An 11,704-nucleotide genomic window follows, 5' to 3' on the forward strand; every position below is an offset into this window, starting at 1 on the left:
TGCCACCTACGCGCCACTAGTAAGGGGTTTATTAACTAGTGTTGTGCACGAGAGACTAATCGTCTTGCTCATGGTTTAGCTAGCTATGCTAAGGTAGGATCCATCCTCCACGCTTTTGGATAGAGAAACCCCCTTTTTGTTAAAGTTTTTTTTTCATGAATGCGCAATTGTATATCATTCCATTGATAGGTAGGAAGAGTGAAATAGGACAAGGCAACAACTATCTACGTACATTAGGAGGCATAGAGGGAGTTGCAGGAGCTAAAGACAAGGGGATGCTCAACCCCTAAAAGAAACCATCCTTGTGGCATTAGATTATCCAGCCCATTGGCTCCCGCCGTAACCCAAATGCATGCTTCCTCTTTGATAGTTTGGACGAGAAGAGAGGTGGAGGGGTGCTTGTTGTCTAATACGCAAGCGTTGTGGTGTTTCCAATGGGAGCAGGCGATGAGAAGAACAACGAAGACCAGCTCCTTTCGAAGTCCGGTCGGGAAATCATAGACGACGGAGGCCTGCCAATAGAGAGGTGGAGGATATGGGGTATTGTGACCTTGCACCAGGCAAGGATGTCATGCCAGACCTGACGGGAGAAGGTGCAGACGATCAGTAGACGATGCATAGACTTCATCGTCTGGTCAGAGAAGACGCATGAGCCACTTTGAGGTAGACCATGCCGGGAAAGACGCGCGACAGTCCAATACCTGTCTAGAATCACCAACCAAATGAATAAGCGGATGCGCAATGGGACCCACTCTTCCAAGTAAGTCGCCAATGAGGTGCTCGCGTGGAACCAGAGAACATCGCCAGGTAGCAAGACCTCTTAACAATTACTAATGATGTATTCTTATTTGACATGAAATAAAGGTAGCCATGAAGGGCGAAAAAATGTACCTGTTATTGACACAAATATTTTGTTGAGCCACAGAAGCTAGCAAATAAAAAAATCAGAAAAGCTTCGGTTTAGCCGGTGGAAAACTCCAACAAGTCATCCGCCTCCCCTGAACAACACGTGTCTGGTCCACTCACCCCTACCTTTCCAATATCATCTCTTCACTGATCTCTCCCCTCCACTCATTTCTTCCCCATTTTTTTGCAAGCGTGTGGGCCACCGGTTCTGATATATCCAACTACTGCAAACCACGACGATGCTTGCAAATGTTAGCGGACTTCCTAAGTCCAGCCACCACTCGTGATATCGGCGGTGAGCGGCGTGCCTAGAGCACCGAAGCTGTGAGCGGCACCACTACAACAACCGGTAACGCTCTTGGACCATTGGATGTGATCTGTCCCATGGCGGTGAGTGACGCACCTGAGCACCTATAATGTGAGCGGCACCACAATGATGATAGGCGACGCTCCTGAAACATGAGTTGCTGCCATCCGATGCCAACACTCACCTCGTCCGTTGCCGACCATGGCCACCATCACCTCAAGCTCTTGCAGCCGCTGGCACCATCCCTTCATGCCACATGCTTTGTTGCAAAAATATATTGTACAACAAGATTTCTATTACAAAAGTTTTCGCAACACGACCTTTGTTGCAAAAGAATTCTGCAATATGACCTTTATTGCAAAAGAAAACAGTTTGAAAAAGATTTTTGCAACAAGACTCTCGTTAGAGAAGACCAAGTGGAACAAGCAACAAGCAACAGAAGATCAGAGGAAAAAGAAAGAAAGATTACATCAAGACCGTTGTTGCAGAGACAAGCTCAACACTGGGCTTGTTGCAAGATCTGACGATTATCTCTGTTTCCCTCCGACAGTCTAGGAGGCAGTCAATCTTTCTAGCGCATCGACCGGCCGAGGCGTAGCATGGCCCAAAATACACATATCTCTAGTTCAATCACACATGTGCTTAAAGAAACTAAGTACTACATCTCCTCTCTCTAAAAAATACTAACTACATCTTCAAGTACTTGTAGTCATGTACACTTATGAAACAAAACAAACAAAACTACTCCTCCAATCCACATACATTTGTATGAGCGACAAGTAGTATGTATCGAAGGGAGTAAAATAAAACTGCCGCATGCTATAATAAAATCGACAAGGACAATTGATTGTTTTTTTTTGCGAATGTGATTGATCTAATCACGTGCAAGCATATATGAATATGAGTTAATTATCCTTTTGCCCTCAGTGGTGTCCATGTACTCAGTTTTGCCCTCAGATGCGAATTGTGCTCAGTTTTGCCCCTAGTCCGTGCGCACCGACTCGTTCCGTGAACTTTGCTGTCTTCGTCAGGTCAACCTTTTGACTCGGCCCTTACAGGTGGGACCAGGCAACAGAAACGACCAATTTTATTCAGACTGTTGCACGCGTGGCTTGTGGGACCCAGCAGAGAGCCGTTGAGCAGAGAGCCGTTGGTGGGTGTGCTATATAAGCGGGTGACAGTGGCGGTGACCACGGCGACAGAGAGCACGGCAGTGACCACGGCGAGAGAGAGAGAGAGAGAGAGCATGGTGGCGGGAAGCTAGCTATGGAGGGCGCGGTGGTGGGAAGCTAGCAGTGGAGGGCGCGGCGGCGTTGAGATCCCTTCGGCTCCGAGCTCCATGTCTTCCTCAAGCTCCCGCGCCACCTCGCGGATGCAGAGCCGGGCGCGTGTGGACATGCCTGTCTTCGTCTGTCCGCGGTGCCGGGCGGGCGTTGATCGGAGGGTTTCTCAGACACCGAGGAACCAGAATCGTCCGTTCTACGTGTGCAGCGAGAATGGGGTAAGAATCGGGGCAATTGCACCATTTTCGTGGTCGGGATCTTTGAGCAATGGGTTGATCTGTTTGGTGTTCATGCAGGTGACATGCTTCTTTCTTTGGGTCGATGCTCTGGCCAAGACTCTGATGAATGAACTGCAAGAAGAGCATGAAGAATGGTTGCGCATGCTGCCACGAACGGCAGTGGCCGCACCACGAGCTCTGGAAGAAGGGATGGAGGGCGAAGCACGCACTGACAGAGAGCTAGCTGTTGAGCTTAGGATGTTGAAGAAGAAGGTTAGGAAGCTTGAAGATCAAGCACTACCAATACCCATTTGCAAATACTTTTGGGCATTTGTAGGTATGGTAATCGCACTGGTTGTAATGTTGAAAATGTATGGAAAGGCATGAATTATGGAGGAATTTGTAATCTTGAAATTGTTTGAGAAATCTACCTAGTTTAAATGTTGGTTAAAGTTGTTTAAATGTTGAAACAAAAAGAGAAGAAGTGACCAACATTTAAATATGTTGGAAAAAAGAGAAGAAATTAGGAATTCAGAAACTTTTGATCAATGAAATGCAGCTCTCTGCTCTGCCTTTCTGTCCAAAAAAAAGGTTGCTCTTGGGCCAAATTCAGAGCGTAGAGCCAAGTGCAGGCTAGACTAATGGGCCAACTGCATCCAATTAGGCCCATTCGGGGGTTCTCTTGCGTATTTTTCTGTTTTCTATTCTGATTTAATTTAGGCAGTAAATCATAATGCTGGAACTTTTTGTGGAAGCTAATTGAATTATTCCAGAGCCAAACAATTAAGGTTAGAAATTTTTTGGAGCTGTTAATTAATCCAATTCAAATACACCGTGATTTAAATCAAAGACCAAAATGTCATGGAAAATGTGCCTCAGCTCTGGTAGAGGTTTACGCCAGGTGCCAAAATAAATGAACAATTTTTAAGGGCATTACATTGAGAAAAACATAATTTGTCTAAAAAAGTGAAGGGTGGAAAATGCATAAAAAATTGGTGCGGCTGGGGACTCGAACCCAGGACCGCGTGGGTTTGTGGTGTTTATGGCTGCGCTGGTAACCGCTAGGACAGATGGCAAGACTTTGACATGGATAGGGAAGGAAGGTATACATAGTGAGATTGTGAATTTTTTTTAAAAAAAATAGTGAGACCGTGAATGTTTGCACACGCGTGAGAGTGGTTTTCCATTGTTTTGCACTTAAATTTTGGAGGGTTGGAAGGTTGAAAATGTATGTTGCACTACCACATGATTTTGGTCAGAGTGGCACTTGGTTTAGGGTTGGAGTGGCACTTGGTTTAGGATTTAAAGGGAATAAATTTGCATGTTAGTTCATGACTTTTTGTTTGAATGAAATAGAGGGCTTCTCACCCCCTCCGATTTTCGTTAATGAAAACCACAAGTTCTCGAACTTCATGACTTGTTTAGGGAAGAAATGATATGTTTGGGCACGGACATTTTTTAACACACATAATAAACCCTAATAACTTAGATAAGATGGAACACACCGTACCATTGCAATAACTTAGATAAGTTCACGGACAGTTCACAGACACATGACGAAACATGACACGACACGACACGACATAGAAAAGCAACAAAATAAAAAACGAAACATGACGAGCTTGACTCCGGGCTTGAACATCTTCATCTTGACCTTCTTCTTCCACCTTGGCCGCGCGCGCCCCTTCAACACCGTCTTCATCTTCACACCTCCTCCTCCTCGTCGTAGGGAAGGGAGTGCATCTGGCCTGGAGCGGGGAAGATGCGCTCGTAGTTGGTGTAGATGTTGTAGACGGTGAAGAAGATGGCCTCGCAGCCGCACCAAAAGACTTGGCCGAGGAGCTCGCGCGCGTCAAACGGGTTGGTGAAGGTGACCGTGAGCAGTAGGAGGATGCCGCCGCGGTCACGAACCTCGTTGAGGGTGAACATCCTCGGCGAGCCCCGTGGGAGGTGGGCATAGCCGGCTCTGAGGAAGGCGCGGGTGAGTTCGACGGAACCCCTCCACCTTGAAATAGCCCACACACGGAGCTCCCTCTCCACGAGCACGCCCGGTGGGTAGCGCAGCTCCGGCACGACAGGCGGACGGTTGAAGGTCGGCCCGTTGAACTGCATCTTCACTTGGTCTCGCTTGGGGAGGGCTCGGTCGCTTGGGTGTTTGAAGTTGGAGAGGATCGGATCTGGCTTGTGGGTGGGAGAGGAAGAGAGGCACCCCATTTATAGGCCTGTGCGTGGGAGAGGAAGAGAGAAAGGATGAGAACGGTGCGTGTGTGAATCCGGACGCGTGTGTGTATCCGTTACGTTTTGCACACTTAAATTTTTGCACGAAAACGATGCATGGGGCGCGTGCGTGCATCTGAATCACTGCATAGCTCTTTGACCGGGCGGTGCATGTGAATCGCTGCCCTGAACCACTGCACTGAACCACCTAGCTCGCCTCGCTAGCCTAGCTCACCTAGCGCGCCTCGCTCGCCTCGCTCGCATGCATGCACGTCGCCGCCTCCCGCGCATGCAAACCCACGTCGCCGCCTCCATGCATGCAAGGCCTGGAAAGGCTGAGACGGGCTATTTACTGCGGTCTCAGGCCCAGAGCACGAGACGGCCCAACGGTCCATCCAGCGCGCCCGGTATTTGTTAAAAAAACAATCTCCCAGCCAATCAGATTGCATCTCGCGGATCGCCCCCCTCCTCCCCGCAGATTCCTTCTAGAAGGGTTAGATCGACGGCCCTTGATCGCCGCTAGGGTTAGATGAACGGTCCTTGTTCAGCGCTAGGGTTAGCGGGGTTTGGGAGGGGTTTGGAGCAGTCAAAGCTATGTTTGACCAGATTTCAAATGAGCATAATAAATTAAATAAAAATCATAAAAATAAAAAACCTGCGCACATAGTCTTCTTATGTCATATACTAACGATTTAAGTTGATAAACAAGCTTTACATACATTTAAATGATAAGTTCATGTGTATTGTATGATATCTCGAGTATCTCAAACTCTCTTGTATGAAGTGAAGAGAAGTGTTTTGAGGAAATGAACATGAAAATTTCAAAAAACTAACCACAACTTCATTTTGGAGTGACTAAGAAGGATCCAGGCTTAGTTTTTCATTTTGATGTTTTACACTTGTTTAAATCTTGGTCAAAGTTAAGTTTGACCAGAATTCAAATGAGCAAAACAAATTTAAAAAAATCAAAAAATGGAAAAACCAGCGCACATAGTCTGTACATATAGAATATATGTGTAGGAAAGTTATTTGGCTGATTTAGACAAGGTCAAATTTTTTTTGCTTAGAAATGAGGTTGTTTACCCTACCTTTGGACCCCTCTTTTTAGCACATTTTTCATGAAAATTTCAAAAAGCTCACCACAACTTCATTTTGGATTGACTAAGAAGTATCCAGGCTTAGTTTTTCATTTTGATGTTTTAGACTTGTTTAAATCTTGGTCAAAGTTAGGTTTGACCAGAATTTAAATGAGCAAAACAAAATTCAAAAAAATCAAAAAAGGAAAAACCATGTGCTCATTCAAACATCATCCAACAGATATTTAAACATCATGTCAAACATACTTCTAACATAGGCCCAACATCATCCAACAGAAATACAACATGTCAAGTGATAAATGTTTCATAATACAACATCATCCCTTATTCATAATGTTTCATAATTATTCATAGATAGCGTTGGGGCTTCTGTCTGTTCCTTGAGCTTCTTGCCATCACTTTGCTCCTCGTGCACCTTGTGCTCATTGTTTCTTCTCTTCTTCTCTTGGTTGTCGGTACCTTGCGCGTCTTCTTCAAACCTACCATAGAGCTGTGCAAAACATAAACGGTAATGAGATCATGTCAAGTGATAGATGTACAGTAGTATTTGACCCTTGCAAGATTTACATACCTAGCAGAACTCACAACAACAGAAGGTTGGTCACCATTTGGAGCCTCACTTGGATCATCATTTGGAGCCTCACTTGGATCACCATGATCACCATTTAGAGCCTCACTTGGATCACCATTTGGAGCCTCACTTGAATCATTATTTGGAGGATATTTTGGATCATCATCAAAATCATGCGGCTGTTGACCATCATCATTTGGAACCTCGTCAAAATCCTCATCTGATGCAACCGGCTGTTGACCATCATTTTCATCATCTGTTGAGGCAACCGGCTGCTGACCAACATTTTCATCGAAGCCTTCATCAAAACTCTCTCCGAACGCTGGATCTAGTGTGTTATCACAATACTTACCAAAATGACCAGACCCACCACACCTTGTGCACTTACGCTTCCTCGCTCCAAGTCCAGCTCCTTCGCTGCGAGGTCTGATTCGACTCTTCCTTGGTCTACCTGCTGCTCTCTTCAGAATTGGAGCGCAAAGCTTGAATCCAGGGTCCACCATGTCCCATTGTTGTTTTCCCTCCATAGCAGGCAAGGCATAAGCATATGTGACTTTGAACCTTGCAACAGAGTAGTAATCATGCACATACTGCTGTATGTTCCCTGCTGGACCTGGGAGAGAAGTGATGAAAAACAAGGCATGAATGCATGGCAACCCAGTTATCTGCCATTGCCTACAACTGCAAGTTCTAGCTTCTAAATCCACTGGATATCTCCATTCCCTCTTCTCTTTATCCAAATATGATATCTCTGCTGTGGTACCCGAGCAAAGAGTCATGTTCATTTCCAAGCTTGTTGTCTTCTGCTTCAGTTCATTCATCACGGCAGGGATGATAATGTGGCCCATGAATTTTGCCTCGGCTATTCCTGCATGATAATGAAATTTCTGCATGTATTCTATCCTTATCCTGTCAAGCAAATCCACCACATAATGACCCTTTAGTTTCCGGATCGTTGAGTTGAAAGACTCTGCTAGATTATTATGCACATAGTCAACTTTGCTCACTTCACTGAATTGGCTTCTGGCCCATAACTTGGAGTGGTGTGTTTCCAAGTATTCTTTCACTTTGGGATTCATGTATAACTGCCTCAAGTGGTAGTTGTGCTTCTTCACACTGCATGTCAAAGATGCTGGCCATAAATTGTCGGTATACACTTTTCCTTTGAATTTCTTCATGAAATTTGCAGCAAGGTGATGCATGCATTCCCTATGCTCTACTCCAGGGAACACATTGTCCACGACCACTTCTAAACCTTTGCAGGCATCTGTATGAATGACCAACCCATTGGGATGTGCAATAGCCCGGCGGAGATTATGCTAAAACCAAGTTCAGCTCTCCTCAGACTCTATCTCCAGCACACCATAGGCAAGTGGAAATACAAAACTATGTGCATCAACTGCACAAGCTGCTACTAAATGTCCTTTAACCTCCCTGTGAGAAAAGTGGCATCAATAGCCAAATAAGGTCTGCAGCCTGCCAAAAAACCCCGACGACAAGCCTCAAAGTAGACAAAAACCCTCCTAAAGCATTCCTTGGTCTTTGTCACTCCCCTGAATGTGTACTCCACGGTGTGGTAATCAATATCTACAATACTACCTAGGCTTGTCCTCTCCACTTCACCTTTGAATGAATACAACAATTGAAAACTTTCCTGCCAGTTACCATAAATAGAATCGATAGCATGTTGTTTACCATTGAACAACCTCATGTATAGTAAATCTATCTTGAACTTATCTTTGATGTTCTTCTGCAATTCCTTTGGACCCACTTGCTGGTTTTCTTTCACCCACTTCTTTACTTCTTCTGCCACCCATCTTGACTTGGCTCTACTGATTGTATCCTTTCTAAGGGTTGATTCCTGGCATGTGTGCTTAAAAGGGTTCACTTTGACTTGAACATTAGTGTTATTCCGCATTTTAGATGCAAGCAGCCTCCATGGACAACCTTCAGTCGAAAAGTGCACTCTGTAACGTACTTGATCACTCCTGTCAACTTTGAAAGTACGTTCTACCTTGATGCAGTATGTCACAAGTGCATTTCTACACTTATTCATGGATGCAAAAACTGTACCTTCTTCTATATGAGGGTTCAAAGGGTCCCATTCAACAGCTGCAAGGTCTTTGTCCTCACCCATCGCGTCATCATCCACACGGACTGCATTGTGAGTCTCATCTTGATTTTCAGTCCGAGGTGCCCGTCGTAAATTCCAAATAACATCAGAATATAGCTTCTTTTCATCAACCCCAGAATTGTAGCCATCAGGCTCCACTTCAAGGGGGACCCTACTGCTGTTGCCCACACTTGTCGAGCCACCACGTCGACGTGCACCAACTGAACTGTTCTGGCTAGAGATGCCATTACGACGACTTGGTTCTCCCCGAGATGTTGCACCCGCCATCCTAGGTCCAAATGCCTGCTCAAGCACATCAACTTGCAACCTCACATGAAAATTATCTTTCTCTTTATGCCTAACAAACATGGTAGCTAGCTCTTCATCATTACTAACTGTCACCCAATTCTTTTCCCCATCATAGTATTTGTATACCACTTCATCAAGCAAACCCCAAGGATATTGGCTACAAATTACCTCCCCAAATTGTCTGAAACTCCAGTTACTAGCCATTGGCAACCGATAATCAAAACCTCCTTGGTATTTCTTCTTATCCTTTGCATCGAACATGTACCGGTCCCTTCTAATGTGCACCATGAATGCAAACCGCAACTCCATCCTAACCGGCGAAAAACAGAGACGCAATCAGCACATTAATTGGGCAAACCTACTCGAATCGAGTGTTCAAATGCACAACTAAGCTCAATCTAAACAAGAGGCGAGACTTACCCCTCGCGAACCCAATCGTGGACGCGGCGGATCTCCAGCCCGGTGCCTGCCTCGCCAAATACTCCGGGGTCGCCGCTGCTCACCATTTCGCCCTAGGGTTCTTCCTCCTAGTTTAAATAGCTCTAGCAGCCCCCCACCTTTGAGCGCTCCGGCCGGGCGCACGGAAGGAGGCCGCGCCGCAAATCGAGCAGGTGGTGGGCGCCCCACCCGTGGCGTCGCGGGAAGGTGGTGGGCGTCACAGGTAGCCGTGGAGCATAGGCGGAGGGAGGTAGCCGCGGAGCAGGCCGTGCAGCTGGTGGCGGGGCAGGTGCTGGCCGCGGCGCAGGTGGCGGCGGCGGCCAGGACAGCCGACCAGGCGGATGGGTGTGAGCTAGAATGATTTGGGGATTTAGTTGCACGGGCCTACATGTCAGCTCCGGACCCACGTCCACGCGGTCCCACGTGTAAGCTCCGGACCCACAACCACTAACGCTGGCGGATGGAATGGACTCAAATATGGCCGTTTGGCCTCGTCATAGTTGCTGTGCTCGGACTAGGGGCAAAATTGAAGACAATTCGCATCCGAGGACAAAACTGAGCACATGGACACCACTGAAGGCAAAAGGATAATTAACCCTATGAATATATGATCACAACCTAGCATGTACTATGCTGGTTTGAACTCCGCATACAGCAAGCGCGCGCTCGAACTTCTTGAGAGTTGCCGTCTCCAAAGAGATTAGCACGCGCGCGCTGCCATCGCCGCAGCCAGCCATCACGTACACCCAGCCGCCGCGCACAGTCTCCGCCCGCGTCATCAGCCGCGGCTTCCCCCACCCGAAGTCCGCGTCATATATGGGCAGATGGAACCAACTGTTCACCCGCAGCTCCGTCTCCGGCAGGTTTCCCCTGTCCTCCGGCCGGCCGCCCTTCGCCGCCTCCATCTCGAAGTAGTCCACAGCCGACCTCAGCAGCTCGTTGTCGAGCTGCTCCGTCGTGGCCTTCACCCTGCTCGCGACGGAGGCCAGCGTCTCCGACACGACGTCCTTCACCGCGGCGGTGGCGAACACGTTCACGACCCCGTTGCCGAAGTAGCGACCCGGGAGCCGCGGCTTAAGGCGATGCCTGATGTCCACCGGGAAGTTCATGCGCGTTGTGGCATCCGGGTCCAGCTGGCGGGCGATGCATACGCACTGCCACACGAGGGCGCTCACGGCGCAGAATGTGCTAGCGCCGCCGCAGTGGCGCTTGAGGGCGCATAGTTGGTCACCGGAGATGGCGAAGACCTTGGTCGCGAGGACGGACGACTCGTGCTCGTGCATGGCTAGCTTGCTGCAGAACATGGAGACAGTTTCGGGGAGGATGGCGGGCGGGGAGCGCGCGCGGAGGAGGGCGCGGTCGTGGCACGGGAGCTCTATCACGGCGCTCTCGCCGTCCCTGCAGTACCTTGCCCACGTCCCAATGAAATGGAACGCGCTGGAGCCGTCCACGGCGGCGTGGTGCACCGCTGTCCCTAGGACCACACCTCCACACTTCAAGAAGGTGACCTGTGCTGCCAACATAATGGACGACGGCTGAACGCGAGGACAGAACAGCTTCGTCAACTCCGACGACGGCGTGGGGCCGCTGAAGGCCTCGACGGTGCGATCAGAGCGGGCTACCACGAAGAGCGCGCCCTCGCCGTTGCAGTCGATCCCGACGCGGCCGTCACGATCCGCACCGAGGCGGCCTGCGAGAGGGTAGAAGGGCACCAGCGCCTTGGCCATGGACTTCTTGAGCTTGGCCACGTTGAAGAAGCCGTCGGCGGCGGCGACGTCGCTGGCGCTGTAGACGTGGAGGAGAGGCGTGTGGCCTCTGTTGGCCAGCACCAGGTCCAGCGCGGAGAGCCAGAGCCCTTCCCGCGGCGTCTCGTCGCTCGGCGTTACGAGGCAAGACTCTGCCACCCGTAATGCCGATCCCGGGTACATATTGGTGTTGTTTCGTTCTGTGCGGGTGCGTGGTGCTGGAGGTGCACTTGATCCGCCAAAGCATAAATAAATACTCGTAGTGGAAGAGAGACGAAGGTGCATGCATGCAGCCCGACACGGCCGCCAGTTTGACAGGATCACATCTCTGATAGCGGATGGACCACGTGTCTAGAGGACCTCATCAACTCAACTACGAACGTTCTTTCTCTCGCGCGGGAAGCGTGACAGCGATTTTTTTATTTTTTATTTTACAGATAGCTTACCACATGTGGTAGCGTGAAAGCAATCTCAAACCAGACAAAAGGATGGACGCCATG

General features: G+C 48.5%; 1 pseudogene; it reads right to left on the reverse strand.

Moving 5' to 3' along the window:
• Positions 1-9,985: 9,985 nt before the first annotated feature.
• On the reverse strand, positions 9,986-11,493 carry LOC123130801 (putrescine hydroxycinnamoyltransferase 1-like; annotated as a pseudogene).
• Between the last annotated feature and the right edge of the window lie 211 nt (positions 11,494-11,704).

The sequence above is a fragment of the Triticum aestivum genome, chromosome 6A (assembly GCF_018294505.1).
Source record: "Triticum aestivum cultivar Chinese Spring chromosome 6A, IWGSC CS RefSeq v2.1, whole genome shotgun sequence".
Lineage (NCBI taxonomy): Eukaryota > Viridiplantae > Streptophyta > Magnoliopsida > Poales > Poaceae > Triticum > Triticum aestivum.